This window comes from Phyllobates terribilis, unplaced genomic scaffold (assembly GCF_046119375.1).
Source record: "Phyllobates terribilis strain yellow unplaced genomic scaffold, ASM4611937v1 Scaffold_3__8_contigs__length_932513732, whole genome shotgun sequence".
NCBI classification, from domain to species: Eukaryota; Metazoa; Chordata; class Amphibia; order Anura; family Dendrobatidae; genus Phyllobates; species Phyllobates terribilis.
This window is the reverse complement of record NW_027362763.1, coordinates 879,579,559-879,598,678: the sequence shown is the minus strand read 5'-3', so window position 1 is coordinate 879,598,678 and position 19,120 is coordinate 879,579,559. Positions and strand designations below refer to the sequence as shown.

Here is a 19,120-nt window from a genome sequence, read left to right as displayed (position 1 = left end):
TTGTAAATATATACAGTAATGTGAAAAAGTGTTTTCCCTCTTCTTGATTTCTTATTCTTTTGCATGTTTGTCACACTTAAATGTTTCAGGTCACAAAACAAATTTAAATATTAGACAAAGATAAACATAAGTAAACACAAAATGCAGTTTTAAATGGAAGGTCTTTATTATTAAAGGAAAAATAAATCCAAATACCTTGAATTGTGTCATGTGAAGTGTAATATGTTTACCTGTATAATGTGTAGTAATGTCAGTAGTGTACAGTGCAGGATATGACCTAGTGTAGCGCTTAGGGCATTATATGGGTAGGATAAGATAGTTGACTGTAGTTCGGTAGCGACATTAGGGTAAGGTAAGAGTTAATGTTTGGGAATAGCCCATAGTGGGAGGGGATAAGTGCTAAGGCAAGTGATTGCTTCCTGTAGTTAGTTAGATTGGGACAAGTTCAAGTAGAAGTAGGAAGTGTCTATAAGCAGTGCTGCCATTTTGGGTAAACTACAGAAAAGGAGACTTGAGGACAAGGGAGTAGCGCAACCTTGAAGTGACCCAAGAGACAGAGTGGCGTTCCACAGAAAAAAGGGGCCTTGGCTAGGAAGACTTATCACGAGAAACCCTGAGCTTGCAAAGTGCCAACAGTAACGGAACTAAACAGGACTGAGTTTGTGGGACTATTGGGGGTCCCAAGCGGTAGATCCAAGGTGCCAGTAGTGGAAGAAATAGGACATGGAACAGCTAAGCAGATAGAGACTTGCTGAACAGGACTGTGGAAACAAGCTAGGCTGTGACAAAGTAGGGCAAAACAATGTACTTCACCAGCCCTGGAGTAGACTACAGTGGGAGGATTGTGTGTGTGTCAAAATGCTTTACACTGTGAAAGAAACGTCCATAAGACTTTGTATCCGCTACTCCTTGTACACAACCCTTACCAAGTTACCGTCCTGGCGGGCCAACACCATTGACTGCAGTTGGCCTGCATGGGGGCAAGTCCCTCACAGCACCAATGCCCAACCAGGACCCACTCTTTCATGTAGCGCACCGATGAGTCACAGGAGAAGACGAGTGCCTCGCTTGCAGCTATCACCCGCGCTGCGCTACATAAGGAACATACCTCATATAAACTTTGAGGCATGCAGAAGTACAGTAAAACCCTACAAATCGCCATATGTGCTAAATTATGGACCTGTGTAGCAAGGACCCTATTATGCTGCATAAGCATCTTCATGCTACGACTAAGGACTTCCAAGCCTGAAACCTAGGAACAGCACCTTAATTTTTCTATGGATCTTCTAAGTATCTGAAAGCTGTGATTTTATCAAGTGTTGGATGTAAATCGTTCTTGTCTGTTTCTTTGTTTATATGCTTCATTGAAAACCGACACTTTCACAAGAAAATTATTATAGTGAAGAACTGTTAGAGGTTTTTGCTTATAACTAGTAGCACATACTGCCCGAAGTCTGAGCTGCGGGCTGCACTAAACTAAGCCGTGTCCTGCTATGGTCTTCAGGGTGGCAGTGAGTGCTGTAAAATCCTATGACGCTCGCTCCTGCATTGAAGACAATAGCCCAGCAGCAGGAAAAGGCTGCTGCTTAGTTTAGTGTAGCCAGCAGCACAGACTCTAGGCAGTCCATACTGTGGGATATCTGCAGAAATCGCTAATAGAGTGCTATGGAAAAATGATTATATTGCAGAGTTCTGCACTGCACTGTGTTCCAAATTATTATGCAAAAAGTGTTTAGGAGTAATAAGGTAAGAATTTTTTTGTTTGTCAGTTAAACTCATTGATGGTGATATGTGTCAGGGCTCTTTATATCACTGGAAGAAATTGCAGACACCTGTGCTAATTAGTTTGGCAGGTGTGTCCAATGAAAGGCAAGACTACTTAAGAAGGCTGTCCCACATTATTAAGCAGCCTACATTTTCTGCCAAAATGGGAAAGAAAAAGGATGTGTCGGCTGCTGAGAAGCAACAAATTGTGGAGTGTTTAGGTCAAGGCATGACTACAATCAACATTGCCAAGACACTTCATCGTGATCATCGCACAATCAAGAAGTATGTAGCTGATTCACAGTACACACGTGTGCGTGCTGATAAGGGAAAATTGAGGACTCTTTCCTACAGGCAATTACGTCAGGTTAAAAGAGCAGCGGCAAAAAAGCCTTGTCATAGCAGCAGACAAGTTTTTGAAGCTGCTGGTGCCTCCAACGTCCCCCGAACAACAAGATGCAGGATCCTTCAGAGGTTTGCAGCTGTGCGTAAGTCATCCTGTCGACCTCCTCTATCCACTGCACACAAGCAGAAACAGCTCCAGTGGGCCAAACAATACATGAAGACTGACTTCAAAACTGTTTTGTTCACCGATGAGTGCTGTGCAACGCTCGATGGTCCAGATGGATGGAGTGGAGGATGGCTGGTTGATGGACACCCCATGCAAACACGGCTACAGCGGCAACAAGGAGGAGGTGGAGTAATGTTTTGGGCTGGAATCATGGGGAGAGAGATTTTCGGCCCGTTTAGGATCCCTGAAGGGGTAAAGATGAACTCCATAATGTATGTTGAGTTTCTCAAACAGCACTTCCTGCCATGGTTCAAGAAGAAGAACCGTGCATTCCGCAGCAAGATCATTTTCATGCATGATAATGCACTGTCTCATGCTGCACATAACACATCTGCATCTCTGGCTGCTATGGGCATAAAAGGGGACAAACTTATGGTGTGGCCCCCATGCTCCCCTGACCTCAACCCCATTGAGAACCTCTGGAGCATCATCAAAAGGAGTGTCTATGATGGCGGGAGGCAGTTCACATCTAAGCAACAGCTCTGGGAGGGTATTCTGTCCTAATGCAAAACAATTGAAGCAGAAACCATCCAAAACCTGACAAATTCAATGGACGAGAGAGTTCAGAAGCTCCTTTCGAACAAGGGGTCCTATGTGCAAATGTAACATCACCTAGAATAAAGTTTTGAGTTGAAAACTGTTTGATTTCAGTTTGTAATAACCTGCTAATGCTTATAATTTCAAAAATGACCATTTTTTTGTTCTTTATTAAAATGAAAAGGTTGAAAACTCTGCTGTGCATAATAATTTGGAACATGCATTTTGAGTGCAGTTTGAGTGTTTTATTTTTTTAAAAATATACTGTTATCATAGGCAGTTTGTACAAAAACCTTTAAATTGTACTCTAATAGTTATTTGACTGGAAAATTACAATGACTGCAATTCATATAGGTAATTTGGGAAAATCTGAGAAAATATTATTTGCATAATAATTTGGAACACAGTGTATATTAATTTTCTTGTGAAAGTGTAAGTACGCTTAATGTTTGTACATTCATCTACACCAGGTGAGCTGCACGTTTGTATTTTCAAACTTTTACAGGTGGGTACTTTTCATTGTGATCTCTACATGTTATAAACTTGCTGCCGTATCAGCACCACTTCCCAATCACAATAGGATTTGAAACTATACAAACTTTATTCTGCTCTAGTGGTGGTTGAAATGAATCAGACTATTAGTAATTCAGCTAGGCTAGGTTTATGGTTTGAGTGTTAATATTTTGGGGAGATAAGTTCACTTTTTCACTTTGAGAGGCACTGGAGGACACAGACAGAAAAGTGCCCCTGTGCCAGAACAATATGTGGGTCCTTTGCAGCCCAAGAGCTCATCATAATGCACAATTCCACCTGCTTTGGGGGTAGAAATAGGCCCACCTTGTCTCTTGGGCCCCTGTGAAACCATACAGGTGGGTCTGGTGTCTCTCATCTTCCTCTTGACAATACCCCACAGATTCTCTATGGGGTTAAGGTCAGGCGAGTTTGCTGGCCAATCAAGTACAGTGATACTGTTTGTAAACCAGGTATTGGTACTTTTGGCAGTGTGGACAGGTGCCAAGTCCTGCTGGAGAATGAAATTTCCATCTCCAAAAAGCTTGTCTGCAGAGAGAAGCATGAAATGCTCTAAAATTTCCTGGTAGACGGCTGCGCTGACTTTGGTCTTGATAAAACACAGTGGACCTACACCAGCAGATGACTTGGCTATCCAAAGCATCACTGATTGTGGAAACTTCACACTACACCTCAAGCAGCTTGGATTGTGTGCCTCTCCACTCTTCCTCCAGAGCCTGGGACCTTGATTTTCAAATTTCCAAATGAAAATTGGAGCTCTGGGACCTTGTGGAGTGTGTCAGTGACTGCCTTCTGGACATCTGTCAAGTCAGAAGTCTTCCCCATGATTGTGGAGCCTACTGAAACAGACTAAGGGACCTTTTTAAACGCTTAGGAAGCTTTTGCAGGTGTTTTTGTTAATTATTCTAACTTACTGAGATAATGACTGTTTTCATTGGCTGTAAGCCATAATCATCAACATTAACAGAAATATACACTTGAAATAGATCACTCTGTTTGTAATGACTCTATATAATATGAGTTTCACTTTTGTATTGAACAACTGAAATAAATTAAATTTTTGAGGATATTTTAATTTTGTGAGAAGCACCTGTATATGTCCGTCCCTGTTGAGAGCCAGTGAAACCAGCTTTAGCAATGCCTTTTTGAGATGTGTTACTATACCATAGGTATCAATAAAAACTGATGGGGAAGAGCATTTCTGAACATCAATGACTTCATTTAGAATGAGTATCCACAGAATAGTGAAGCTTTTTTATTAGAGAACCTATTGCCAGGTTTTCACCATATAAAGTACAGCCAGCACCTGTAAGCCCTCTGTTATAGCATACCAAAATGCTGTATATATGTTCCCAGTCTGCTCTGCAAGGCAAAAAAAATGGCTTTTATTATACTTACAGATGGGGCGGTCAGGTCTGATGGGCGTTTCTGGTTTTGATCCAGCGCCTTCTTTCTGTTTTGTGTGGATGACACGTCCTACGTCATCCACTCAGTGCCTCCCATCTTGCTACTGCAAAGGTGCACTTCTCTCTGCCTTGCTGAGGGCAGAGCAAAGTACTGTAGGGCACATGCGCCGGCTTTAAGCTGCAGGTTATCGGCGCTCTTTGGCCTTTCCCTGTTCATGCGCACTACAGTGCTTTGCTCCACTCTATTATGTGGTAGAATTAATGGTATCATTCAAAAGTACAACTCGTCCAGCAAACGAGCAAGCCCTCATACGGCTATATGGACTCTTAGAAGAAGGGGAGGAAAAAAACGAAAAAATGGAAAATTGCCATAGTGTGAAGGGGTTAACAATAGTTATCTGGTTGAACTGTCAGTTGTATTAGCCAAAGAAATAAAGGCCTGATATTTTGCATTGGATGAGTTGACTTTTATTTTACATATGAATAGATTGACGGAAGGATTTCGTTATAATTTTGTGAGTTTCTTCAACTAACTGGTGACCTGGTCACATCCAGTAAATCAATTGACTGTAAACGATATTGTCACTGTCAAGGTTTATTGTATCTAATATGTGAATGTGAGTGATACCTTTCATAGAGAGATGCCCAGGCCACATCGCAGACGGCATACAAAACATATATACTGATATTTTCTCTTTTCTGTTGCTTGGAATAAAGGGAGTTTACCACCCTGCAGTGTCATTCAGTAGCATGATCTCACATACAGTGACCAAACAAGGCCACAGATGACCTAAATAATATCTTCCTTGTCCAAAGAATACCATTCACACTAAGTAACAGTGACACAGATCGCCCAGGTAATAAACAATAAAAAATAAAAAAGAGAAGTGGCATATTATGTCTAAATAAGAATACAGTTACATAACATAGCTTTGGCTCAGAATTTTTGATGCCTAATAAATTTTAGCCTCTGCTAAATAGTCATGGTGGGATGAGTGAAGAACCCTGGATAATTAACACATTCTGGGGCTTAAACTATTTTTGGCCTCCCTATAATCCAATCCTGACACTCAGTTTATTTTCCACCATATGGGAACGTACTCGATTATGTTAAAGAGGTTTTCCGACTACTGAAAGTCAACAAATGATGTAGAGTATAAAAAAACATACAATACTCCTTTTTGAAATTGACTGCTAATTTGCATGTAGTCAACACTGATGCCCTAGGAGCACATGGCTGCTGCAGACAAACAGTGGCCTCAGCGGTCACATGCATTACTATTGATGTTGCAGTAAGTACTGTAAAGGACATATTGATATTCATGCTATGGCAACTCCATTTTGTCTGCTTGCTTCAAAATCATGTTATTATACTCTTTGCATAACATACATTCTTTCCTTCTTTCCTCTTGCTTCACATGCAACTTTCCCACACTAACCTTTTCTCTCAAGAACATTCTATGAGACACTGCTCCTGTTATCTAGCTAGTCTGAGCCGGGATGTATAACTTTACATCGTACACCGAACTAACGATAATATGACCATATGTGTATTTCCGTAATAATTGTACTAACATTGGTTCAAGCTTAGCTCAACAAGGTCAAGGTTATCACTCCCAGAGTAATTTTAAACAAACAAAAAAAACTCAAGCTGTATAGGCCAAGTTTAAAGGAAGATAAATAGACACATATAAAATCAATATAATTTATTTCAATAGTTTTAAAATATATTTTTTATATAAAAAACATGTGCCTTCAAATATTACAACAACCAAACCTCCAACATAGCTATATTAGTACATGAAAATTAGCCCATCCATGGCAATTTTGATTCATAGATCCAATATTGCACTAACCCTATTATAAAGTGCTGTTGCCAATTAATCCGTGAATGAAAAATGCATATAGAACTCCCCTGAAACAAGGTAAAGTGCAAGTGCAAAAAGGGGGGGTTTGTTTTAAGTATGTGGAAAGATTAGCATCAAAGTAGCAGCACAACAAAAAAATATTTTACAAACAGAAGTTCAAATATTGGAGCATATAGCCCCTATATGCTATAAGTAAGTCAGCAGATAAGTACAAGGTATAAAGGCATCAGGCTAATGCATATTAAATGTACTAATTACTAAGGCTGTGCATATAGTGTAGCTACATATAGGGTGTGTTATGACAAAACATTAAAGCCAGTGGAGAGTACTCACATATAGTAATTCAATAAGTTGATCAGAGGAGGGATGGTGAAGTTAACCCCGACGACGCCGTTTCGCCACAAGCTTCTTCAATGGGGGCACTAACATATGTGCACAAGGTACCGCTTTTATACCTATTCTAACCAGCTGAGTATGGTAATCAAATTAGGATGTCATGAGTCAGAGGGGTTACGGCGCATGCGTCAGTTACATAGGTATCCCATCAGTGAATAGGAACTTCCGTAGTCCTGCGCGTGGCACGCATGCGATGGAACGCATAGCGTGTCTATTGCGCAGGATCGGAAGTTCGATGGGTCCGTTCACGCGCATGCGCGCTCTCTGTTTTGGAATCCCCATATGGAGGTAGCGATGTTTGGAGGGGGCGTGCCAGTGATCAAGGCTCTCTGTTTTGGAATCCCCATACGGAGGTAGCGATATTTGGAGGGGGCGTGCCAGTGATCAAGGCTCTCAGTTTTGGAATCCCCATACGGAGGTAGCAATGTTTGGAGGGGGCGTGCCAGTGATCAAGGCTCTCAGGTTTGGAATCCCCATACGGAGGTAGCGATGTTTGGAGGGGGCGTGTCAGTGATCAAGGCTCTCAGTTTTGGAATCCCCATACGGAGTTAGCGATGTTTGGAGGGGGGCATGCCAATGATGAAGGCTCTCAGGTTTGGAATCCCCATACAGAAGTATGGTTCAAGCTTGTAGTATGGCTGTAGGTGATTGGCTATTGATATACTCAAAACAATATAAAATGCTAAGTAGAAATAAACGGGGTTAGAGAGATTCTCGAATCCTCCCATACAGAGCTTTGCCTCCGTCTGGTTTTCTGTTGGATTGCGCAATCAACCTTGTAACATAATAATTTGACACTCACTTGGTCAACCATGAAGGGTCATTGCTGCCCTCCCTCAACAGTACTGCATATGATTGCTGCAGTGGCCTCAATGGTGACATGCTGTACTACTGGCATCACCACTTGAGATGCCAGTACACATGGCACCTGACTGCTGCAGTCAATCAATAGACTTGGCATTCGCTTGCCATACTGCTGGCATTAAGGCTTGGAGTTGTATTGGTGGCAAGCACATACATTTTTGCAAGCCCTAGGAGCCAAAATTAGCAGACAATTGTCAAGCTTTATCAAATATGTTTTAAAAATATGCACTCCTCATCATTCTATATTATTTTTGCTTTTTATAGTCTGCCTTATGTAAAAGTGCTACCAAGTTTAAAGGGGTATTCCCATCTCCAAGATCCTATCCCAATACTGCATGTAGTAGGTGTAATAATAATAATATTAGCAAATATCTCCAATTAGAAATGTGGCATAGTATTTTTGATTCGCTATGTCTCTTTCCTCATGTGCAGGCATCGCAGGACCTTAGGTATCCATGGTTATGTCCACTGATAAAGTCACAGTTAGAAGGCTAGTTGCTAATGGTCGTAACCATAGATACCTAAGGTCCTGTGATGCCTGAACATGAGGAAAGAGACATAGCGAATCAGAAAAAAGAATCTACATTTCTAATTGGAGGTATTTGCTAATATTATTATTACACCTACTACATATTGGGGTAGGATCTTGGAGATGGGAATACCCCTTTAAGGATCCAAAATCACATCTACAGATATTTTATCTAATGACTGCAGGACTGTGCTAACATTGTTGCCAGAGGAAACAAAATGGTTATCTACAATCAGAACAGCTTCGTGAGATTATTCTAATCGTAATGATCTTTAACTGAAAAAAGATGCCTCAATACTATTTTATAACAAATGAACACTGCATAAAAACCTCTGGGGACGATGTAATTTAAATGAAAACTTTTTTACAATTCATCTCAAAGGTGACTGGCTCGGTGCAGGCCACTCAAGTTCTTCCACACCAGATTGGGGGCACAGTCATGGTGGAACAGAAAATGTCATTTTCACAAAGTTGGAAACATACAATATGCCTGTCAGGGAAAACAGCAGGGGGAATCGAGCAGATCTCAGCGATGCCATCAACTTGTCAGGGGACGCAACTCTGCTGCCTCCAATCTTCAGGACAATTAGGCAATTAACTGACGAGAGATGGACGAGGCCGCGGCTGTTTTCCCTACTAGACCAGTTATTAGGAAACTCACATTGAGCGTATATACACCTCCAATTCCAACGCACTGAATATATGTATGTGTATATACAGAGTGGTCCAAAAGTAGGTGGACAGAAAGTGTAATAAGGTTATGAAGGGGGAGATTTATCAAACATGGTGTAAAGTGAAACTGGCTCAGTTGCCCTTAGCAACCAATCAGATTACACTTTTCATTCCTCACAGACTCTTTGGAAAATGAAAGGTGGAATCTGATTGGTTGCTAAGGGCAACTGAGCCAGTTTCACAGATCTAGTTTTCACAGATAGATCTCCCCCAAATCTGATTTCTTTTCAGATAATTCAGATAACACATAATGGCAAATAATTTTAATACAGATCAAAGAAAATGGATTTTAACAGAGTATTGGAAATCTCAAAATGCTGAAACTGTTAGAGCAAATTGGGTTGAAACATTTGGTACTCAAGCCCCAAAGAGACAAACCATTTACCACATTCGTGACAAATTCAATGCCACTGGCTCAATCCTTAATGCTCCAAAAACTGGTCGACCCAAAACAGTCTGTACAGAAGATAATAAACAACTTGTTGCTGAAACATTTGTTCAGAGTCCAAAAAAGTCCACCAGAAGAGCTTCTTTGGAATTGGGAATTTCACGAGCTTCTATCATGCGAATCCTGAAATCCATTGGGTGGAAAGCTTATCGTCCACGTCCAATTCATGGTTTATTGGAGGATGATCCAGACAGGCGGCTGCAATTTAGTGAGATTATGCTTAACGAAACTGAAGAAAATCCAGTAATTTTAGATAACATTATGTGGAGTGATGAAGCTTCTTTCAAATTATCCGGCCATATTAACAGACATAATTGTATTTACTGGTATAATGAGAACATGAATTTAACATTAGAGCAACAACTAAATGAGCCTGGTGTCAATGTTTGGGGTGGTATTTAAAGTTTTGGTGTTTTAGGACCAATATTTTTTGATGGAACAGTCACAGGAGATAAGTATCTCAAAATTGTAATGAATCAAGTTGTTCCCCAGTTACAGCAACAGCTTAATTCAAATGGACTTTATTTCCAACAAGATGGGGCCCCTCCACATTATTCAAGAGTAGTCCGCGAGTATCTTGATGAAACATTTCCTAATAAATGGATTGGCCGAAGAGGCCCACTTGATTGGCCGGCACGTTCACCAAACTTGACCCCAATGGATTTTTTCTTTTGGGGAGTGCTCAAGGACAAAGTTTATAGTCGAAAACCAAAAAGTGTCAGTGATTTGAAAAATTACATAAGAGATGCATTTCAAGAAATTAATACCCAAAGAGACTTGTGCAAAAAAGTTTGTCGAAGCGTAAGAGGCAGACTTCAAAGCTGTGCAAATTGTAATGGAAAACAGTTTGAGCACCTGCGTTGATTAAATTTAAGGGCTTTTGTATTATTGTTCAGAATAAAATTTAATTGTCAATGTTAAGCTTGTGTTAGTAAATATAATTATATACAGTACAGAGCAAAAGTTTGGACACACCTTCTCATTTAAAGATTTTTCTGCATATTCTGGACTATGAAAACTGTACATTCACACTGAAGGCATCAAAACTATGAATTAACACATGCGGAATTATATACTTAACAAAAAAGTGTGAAACAACTGAAAATATGGCTTATATTCTAGGTTCTTCAAAGTAGCCACCTTTTGCTTTGATGACTGCTTTGCACACTCTTGGCATTCACTTGATGAGCTTCAAGAGGTAGTCACCGGAAATGGTTTTCACTTCACAGGTGTGCCCTGTCAGGCTTAATAAGTGGGATTTCTTCCCTTATAAATGGGGTTGGGACCATCAGTTGTGTTGTGCAGAAGTCTGGTGGATACACAGCTGATAGTCCTACTGAATAGACTGTTAGAATTTGTATTATGGCAAGAAAAAAGCTGCTAAGTAAAGAAAAACGAGTGGCCATCATTACTTTAAGAAATGAAGGTCAGTCAGTCCGAAAAATTGGGAAAACTTTGAAAGTGTCCCCAAGTGCAGTTGCAAAAACCATCAAGCGCTACAAAGAAACTGGCTCACATGAGGACCGCCCCAGGAAAGGAAGACCAAGAGTCACCTCTGCTTCTGAGGAGAAGTTTATCCGCGTCACCAGCCTCAGAAATCGCAGGTTAACAGCAGCTCAGATTAGAGACCAGGTCAATGCCACACAGAGTTCTAGCAGCAGATACATCTCTACAACAACTGTTAAGAGGAAACTTTGTGCAGCAGGCCTTCATGGTAAAATAGCTGCTAGGAAATAAGACATATTTTCAGTTGTTTCACACTTTTTTGCTAAGTATATAATTCCACATGTATTAATTCATAGTTTTGATGCCTTCAGTGTGAATGTACAATTTTCATAGTCAAGAAAATACAGAAAAATCTTTAAATGAGAAGGTGTGTCCAAACTTTTGGTCTGTACTGTATTTAAATCAAAATAAATGTTATTATTTTCTGGCCATATACTTTTGGACCACCTTGTGTGTGTGTATATATATATATATGTATATATATATATATATATATACAGTATGTATATACAGGTGCTTCTCACAAAATTAGAATATCATCAAAATGTTAATTTTTTCCAGTTCCTCAATACAAAAAGTGAAACTTGTATATTATATAGAGTCATTATAAACAGAGTGATGCATTTCAAGTGTTTATTTCTGTTAATGTTGATGATTATGGCTTACAGCCAATGAAAGCACAAAAGTCATTATCTCAGTAAATTAGAATAATTAACAAAAAACACCTGCAAAGCTTTCCTACGCGTTTAAAAAGGTCCCTTAGTCTGTTCAGTAGGCTCCACAATGGTGAAGACTGCTGACTTGACAGATGTCCAGATGGCAGTTTTTGACACACTCCACAAGGAGGATAAGCAATAAAAGGTCATTGCTAAAGAAGCTGGTTCTTCACAGAGAGCTGTATGCAAGCATATTAACGGAAAGTTGAGTGGAAGGAAAAAGTGTGGTAGAAAAAGGTGTACAAGCAACCGGGATAACCGTAGCCTTGAAAGGATTGTTAAGAAAAGGCCATTCAAAAATGTGGGGGAGATTCACAAGGTGTGGACTGCTGCTGGAGTCATTGCTTCAAGAGCCACCACACACAGATGTATCCAGGACATGGGTTACAAGTGTCGCATTCCTTGTGTCAAGCCACTCATGACCAATAGACAACGCCAGAAGCGTCTTACCTGGGTCGAGGAGAAAAAGACCTGGACTGTTGCTCATTGGTCCAAGGTGTTGTTTTCAGATGAAAGTAAATTTTGCATTTCATTTGTAAATCAAGGTCCCTGTGACGTGCGCTTTTAGCCCTCACCTCCCGGCGCATGCGCAAAGCACGGCTCACAGGGAGCGCGCTTTGTTTCCTCCCGGGCCCGTTTGGCTGAGCACAGTGCCACAGTGCTCTATTGCACAGGCGCCAGGGAGTCACACTCTTTGTCATCCGTGTGCACGTGTGTGGGACATATTAACGTCCGTGCTGCCATAAAAAAATTGACATGTCTACGTGTGAACACACGGGCATGTGCACAGCCCCATAGATTATACTGGGTGTGCGTGTGTAAGTGTTTCCAGTATGTGTGAAAACTGTTAATACACGTACTGGAAACACTGACAACGCTCATCAGAGCTGCAGAGTCTCGCTGATGAGAGTTGTCGCTACACCCGGTGCCTGTGAATAGCGGTCACTTTACTGCTACTCTCAGATGCCGAAGCCGGATTCGGGGAACGTAGACTACGTCGAGATGAGTGGGAACATTTTTTGTAATAAATTGATGAACGAGGGACTGTCCCTTTATTTACTGGAAACACTGATGTGCGAAGGAGGCCTGAGTCCGCAAAAATCGGACTACACTCAAATGTCATTTGAGTGCAGTCCGATGTTTGCCATGCACCCATAGTCTTGAATGGGCGAGTGACATCTAATTTCAGAGTGAAATCGCTGCATGCTGCAATATTTTTCACTGACAGATTCTGTCAGTAAAAACAATCGTTCATCAGCATTGCCCCATTGAATAACATTGGTCCAATTGCTGTCCGATAAAAAACTGGATAGCACTCCTCTGATGATCGCTCATCAGTCCGGCAAGGCGCTGCGGATCGTGAGAACCGGCCACTATGAACTGAGGTGACCTTATTGAAGTCACCTCAGTTTACAGCGGCTGGTTATCACGCTGCGCAGCGCTGGTGCCGGACTGATGAGCAGTCATCCATCAGTCCAGCACTGGCGCTGTGCATCGTGAGAACTGGCCGCTATGAACGGAGGTAACCTTGCTAACGTCACCTCAGTTCACAGGAGCAAGGTCTCGTGTAGTACAGCGTCAGACCCTGCAGTGGGTGCTGCTCCAGTCTACGGAGTTGTGTTCTCTGAACGGAGCTCCATAGACTGGATGAAGACTGGGATCATATTATGGATTACGATGGACCCGGTTGATTTTTTTTTTTTTTTCATTATTATTTTTTTAATAAATGAGGGAAATTGTTGGAGGTTTTTTTTTTTTTTTGATGTTCTCTTCTTTCACTTACTGGGATAGTAATATAGTAATGTGGGTGTCTGATAGACGCATTTCCATTACTAACCCGTGGGCTTGATGTCAGCAGCCATTGCACAGCTGACATCAACACCACAATCCCATTACCCCGATTGCCACCGCACCAGGGCAATTGGGAAGAGCCGAGGCTAAGCGCCAGAATTGGCACATCTAATGGGTGCGCTATTTCTGGGGTGGCTAAGGGCTGGTCTTATAAGGCTGGGAAGAGGCCAATATACATGCAGCTTCCCAACCTATTAATAACAGCCTCAGCTGTCTGCTTTGCCTTAGCTGGTTATTAAAAATATGGGATACCCCACCTCATTTTTTTAGGTTCCACCCATTTTTAATTATCCAGCAAAGGCAAAGCAGACAGCTGAAGGCTGATACTAATAGATTAGGAAGCTCCATGGATACTGGCCCCTTCCCAGAATAAGACCAGCTCACTGTCTGCTTTCCCTTGGCTGGTTATTAAAAATAGGGGGGACCCTACATTGTTTTTTTTTCATTTATAAGTATTTTTCATTTATTACTAATAAATAAATGAAAGAAAAAAACAGTGTGGGGTCCTCCCTATTTTTAATAACCAGCTAAGGGAATGCAGACAACTGAGAGCTGATATTAATAGGCTGGAAATGCCCACGGTTATTGGGCCATTCCCAACCTACAAATATGAGCCTGCAGACACCCCAGAAGTGGGGGATCAGATTTGATGCGCCAGTTCTGGCACTTAGCCTCAGCTCTTCCCGATTGCCCAGGTACAGTGGCAATCGGGGTAATTGTTTTTGTGGTTGGTAATGGAGAGGTGTTGGTCAGACACCCCCCATTACTAACTCAGTAGTAAAAATAAATAAACACACACACAGAAAATGAACTTTATTTGATTAGACTCCCTCACACTAGCTCTCGTACTTTATTTATTAATAAAATGATTCCAGAAAGTAGTCCACGTCCATCTTCTTCTTTGTCTTCGGTGCCTGTGGAGCTACCACTATGTAAAGGCGCCGGCTGATGAATACTCTCATCAGCATTGCCTGCTCTCGCTGCTATCAGTGAGAGCAGGAGATGCTGATTACAGTAGTAGTCATCAGCTGGCGCCAGACCAGCGGTAACCTTGTCACCATCCGTCACAGTTGCAGGCTCACACACTGTCCTCTGTGTGACAGTGTGGAAACCCAGCGGCTGTGACTGGCGGTGACCTCAGTAAGGTTACTCTGGTCAGAGCTGGTGTTTCCCACGCTGTCACAAGGATGACAGCGTCGGAACTGCTGGCTGATTGGGCCCCCCGTTGACTTGAATAGGGTTTGGGTTCGGGATCAGGTTTGGGTACTTTTCTGGTACCCGAACCAAACTTTATTAAAAGTTTGGCTGAACCCGAACATCAACGGGTCCACTCATCCCTAATCGTAAGCGCTAACAGTGCTTCCTCCTCCAGACCCAGTGGTTATATGATCATTGCATCCAGGCAGGGAGCTAGGAGTCATCTATGCTGTGCAGCCAGGAGGCTGTGTTTCCCTGGGTAATAGAAATGACCCAGTGGGCATTTCTTGCCTTTGAGTTGTGTAGAGGACAAGACCAGGAAGATCAGACCAGCGTTTGGACAGGAACAGCGGGCGATCACTGGGAGCGTCGTTCCTTGATTGATTTCTGACCAATTTAGGCCTTTTTAACAAAATATTTAAATTCGCTGGAAAACCCTTTTAAATATTGAGGCGCACGGGTCCCTTGTCATCTTGCGTGAAGCCTTATATTCTTCTGAATCACTGTCAGACCATTGACTGCACATTCTGGTGGACAGTGCAGCGACATCAATCAGTACAGTGTGACTGAAAGGGGTATTCCAGTTACAAGAAGCTATTTAGCCTCAGGATAGGTGATATAACCTCTGGGGGGGAGGGGGAGGGGCGACCCCTGAGACCCCACTAATGTGGCACTTTTGCAGAGTACAGTGGCGGTTCAACATGCACACTTGGACTCCATTCTGACGGTAGACCAATGTACCCTGTTCTGACAATCGGTGGGGTCTTGGCTTGGCCCCACTAATCTAGAAGTTATCACCTTCCCTGAGAATAGATGATGTCTTGTAACTGGAATACCCCTTTAGGCTATGTGCCCACGATGCAGAAATGAAGCAGAAAATTTCTGCAGCATTTCTGCATCTCCCTGGCAGAAAAAACGCATGCAGATTGTGCATGCGTTTTTCCTGCAGAATACATGCGGATTCACATGCGTATCCATATGCGTTAACGCATGTGTTTCCGCATGCGGACAGACAAGCACTTTCCAGACGATAGCATCACTTGGAAAGTGCTTGACAACTAGGTCACGCTATATAAATCCATGCAAACGGCATGGATTTATACAGTGACCGTAAAAATAAAAAAACTAAAGCTATACTTACCGCCGATGCCGCCGCGTGTGCCGTCGCACTCCTTCCTGGTTCCTTCCTGGCTTGCCGGCATCTCGCGAGACAGCCTGCGGTCACATGACCGCGACGTCATCTCAGGTCCTGGAAGGAGAAGCGCTGCAGGGGCCGCCGGACAGGTGAATATAAACTTTATTTTTTATTTTATTCTTTTTTTACAGGTACAATGGTACCCAGGTCTGGATGAGAGTCTTCTCTCCTCCAGGACTAGGTACCATCCGCACATTGAAACGCATATTATCCGCTTGTACAAATGTACAGACACGGATTATATGCGTCTCAATGCAAGTCAATGACGGCGCTTCCGCTGCGCTTCCGCAAAATTAATGAACATGCTGCGGATTTATGAGAGCTGCAGAAACGCTGCGGAAAAATCTGCAGCATGTGCATTGACATTGCGGAATGCCATTGGGGACCATGGGGTGCGGATTACCATGCGTTTTTTATGCGTTTCCGCTGCGGAAACGCATGAAAAATGCATCGTGTGCACGCAGCCTTAGGCAATGTGCCCATGATGCAGAAATGCTCCGGATTTTTCCTGAGCGTTTCTGCATCTCCCTGGCAGAAAAAACGCATGCGGATTGTACATGCGGATGTGAAGCGTTCTTCACTTGCATTTCCGCATGCGGGTTGTCATGCGCTTTCCAAGCGATTTTAGCATCACTTGGAAAGTGCCTGACAACTTGGTCACACAATATAAATCCATGCAACCGGCATGGATTTATATAGTGTGACCGAAAGAATGGTAAAAAATAAATATATACTTACCATCTGAGGGCCCCTGGTGTCCTTGTCTCGGCTTGCCGGCAGCCCGCGGTAGACTAAAGGACCTGCCGACGTCAGCGGTCGAGTGACCCGTCACATGACTAAATTACGTCAGCGCAGGTCCTTGAGTCCACCGCAAGCAGCCGGCAAGCCAAGACGCATTGTTTAGGACACCGGGGGCCATCAGAAGGTAACTATAATGTATATTTTTTATTTTATTCTTTTTTTTACAGGTTCTATGGTACCCGGGTCCGGAGGAGAGTCTCTCTTCTAAAAACCCGGGTACCATCCGCACATTGAAACGCATGGAATCTGCATGTACAGATGCAGTGATGCGGATGACATGCGATCCAATGCAAGTCAATGGCGGCGAAACCGCAGCGCTTCCGCAAAATAATTGGTAGTGCTGCGTTTTTTTCCGCAATGATAATCTTCAGCAGAAATTTCCGCGGTATGTGCACAGCACATGCGGATTATCATTGGGGAACATGGCAGGCCTTCTACCAAGCATTTTTTAAGCGTTTCTGCAGCGGAATTGCCGCTGCGGAAACGCATAGTGGGCACAAAGCCTTAAGCTAGCCCAACCTGCCAGGCCTCACAGGAATAAGCCCCACGGCCAGGCCTTGATTGCTGTAATTCCCTAATCTATGGCAGCATTAGTTTTATTAGAGGCTGAGGAACCAGCAGACATGATGTCCCCCATTATTTGTGCCTATTCGCCTTGCCGAATCCACAGAACCAGCAGGAGATATGGCAGCCCCTGCTTGGCTGCTTACATGTCACGTTCTAGATAAGAGGTTTTGGGGTTGTCAGTGTTCTGAGGCAATGCGGCTCATTATACGGCTGAGGTGCAGTAGTAGTTGTCATAGGGGCGCGCTGTCTCTTTGTATTGCTGGACAGCCGCGGCTCTCGCTGTGACGGGCCGTGTGCTTGGGGCTGCTCTGCTTATGGCGTGCTCCCTGCCGTGAGGCCAGTGACAGTGCTTGGAGTCTGTCTGCCATTATTGTCACTCTCTACTCAGTCACATGGAAGACGCTCGCGAGGATCACCCAGCATTCATTGCGACGATATCTATGTATAAACATCGCATGCCGGTGCTTGTAGTGCGGGCTCAGGAGCGACAACCGCACTGTGCAAGCGCAGCTGACAGGAGCACTGGTCTGTCGTCTGAGGCAACGCCAGCTCCGGGGACAGGGCGGTCCGAATAGCGCTGCAGCTCCGCCTCAGAACGCACTACTTGTACTGCTGTAATGGCGGAGAGTCTGTTCGTACAGATACAATCTCATTGTAACGTTCTGTCGGTTGCACCGCACATCGTCATGCAGCGTGTCACCGCAGACACCATTGTAAGAGACTGTGAGCGCCTCCTCCCTGTGTTCACCAGGATGGCCGAGTGGTTAAGGCGTTGGACTTAAGATCCAATGGACATATGTCCGCGTGGGTTCGAACCCCACTCCTGGTAGAAGTTTTTTTTCCTTGATATTTTTTTTTATATTACGTGGAAATAGTTTTCTTAGTTGATACAAAAAGCAGGAGCATTTAGCAATAAAGCTGCCTTAGATTCAGTGACTTTATACATTCTCATAGCAATGGCTCAAAAAAGAATTTCTGCGCATATATGTATATATTTTATATAAATATTATATGCAACAGGTTCTTTCTCCACAGAAATTATCAAGAGTGGGAAACACAAGAATTAACTATTTCAGTGATATTTTTTTTTCTTCTACAAAAACCTTACCAGGAGTGGGGTTCGAACCCACGCGGACATATGTCCATTGGATCTTAAGTCCAACGCCTTAACCACTCGGCCATCCTGGTGACGATGAAGTCTTTCTGCAGGTACTGTGACTCACTCAAAATACACGTGTTTTTTTTGTTTGTTTTTTTTGTACTGTATTAACCCTTTCTTGACAGATAATTTTCATTGTCAAACCCCTTTTCCCTTCATTTGCATAGTTGTATGAGGCTTGTTTTTTTTGCAGAGCTATTTGTACCTTTGAACAACACCATTCACTTTACCATCCAATGTAATGAAAAAACGAGAAACATCCAAATGGACTGAAATGGTGAAAAAAATACGGAATTCCACTATTTTTTTTTAGGTTTTATTTTTTGGGTTCAGTATCTGGTAAAAATGACCTGGCAAAATAATTCTTCAGGTCAGTTCAATTATGGGCGATGCCAAACTTGTATAACTTTTTTAGATTTATATATATATTAGCTATTGAACCCATTAAATTTTTATTGGTATACGCTCCACCATCCTAGTCC

General features: G+C 42.6%; 2 non-coding genes across 2 annotated transcripts; one reads left to right on the top strand and one right to left on the bottom strand.

The window, feature by feature from the left end:
• The first annotated feature begins 18,225 nt into the window (after positions 1–18,225).
• On the top strand, positions 18,226–18,308 carry TRNAL-UAA (transfer RNA leucine (anticodon UAA)). Its single transcript has one exon. It is a non-coding gene; the product is annotated as a tRNA-Leu (tRNA).
• A 276-nt stretch (positions 18,309–18,584) lies between these two features.
• Positions 18,585–18,667, bottom strand: TRNAL-UAA (transfer RNA leucine (anticodon UAA)). Its single transcript has one exon. It is a non-coding gene; the product is annotated as a tRNA-Leu (tRNA).
• Positions 18,668–19,120: the final 453 nt, after the last annotated feature.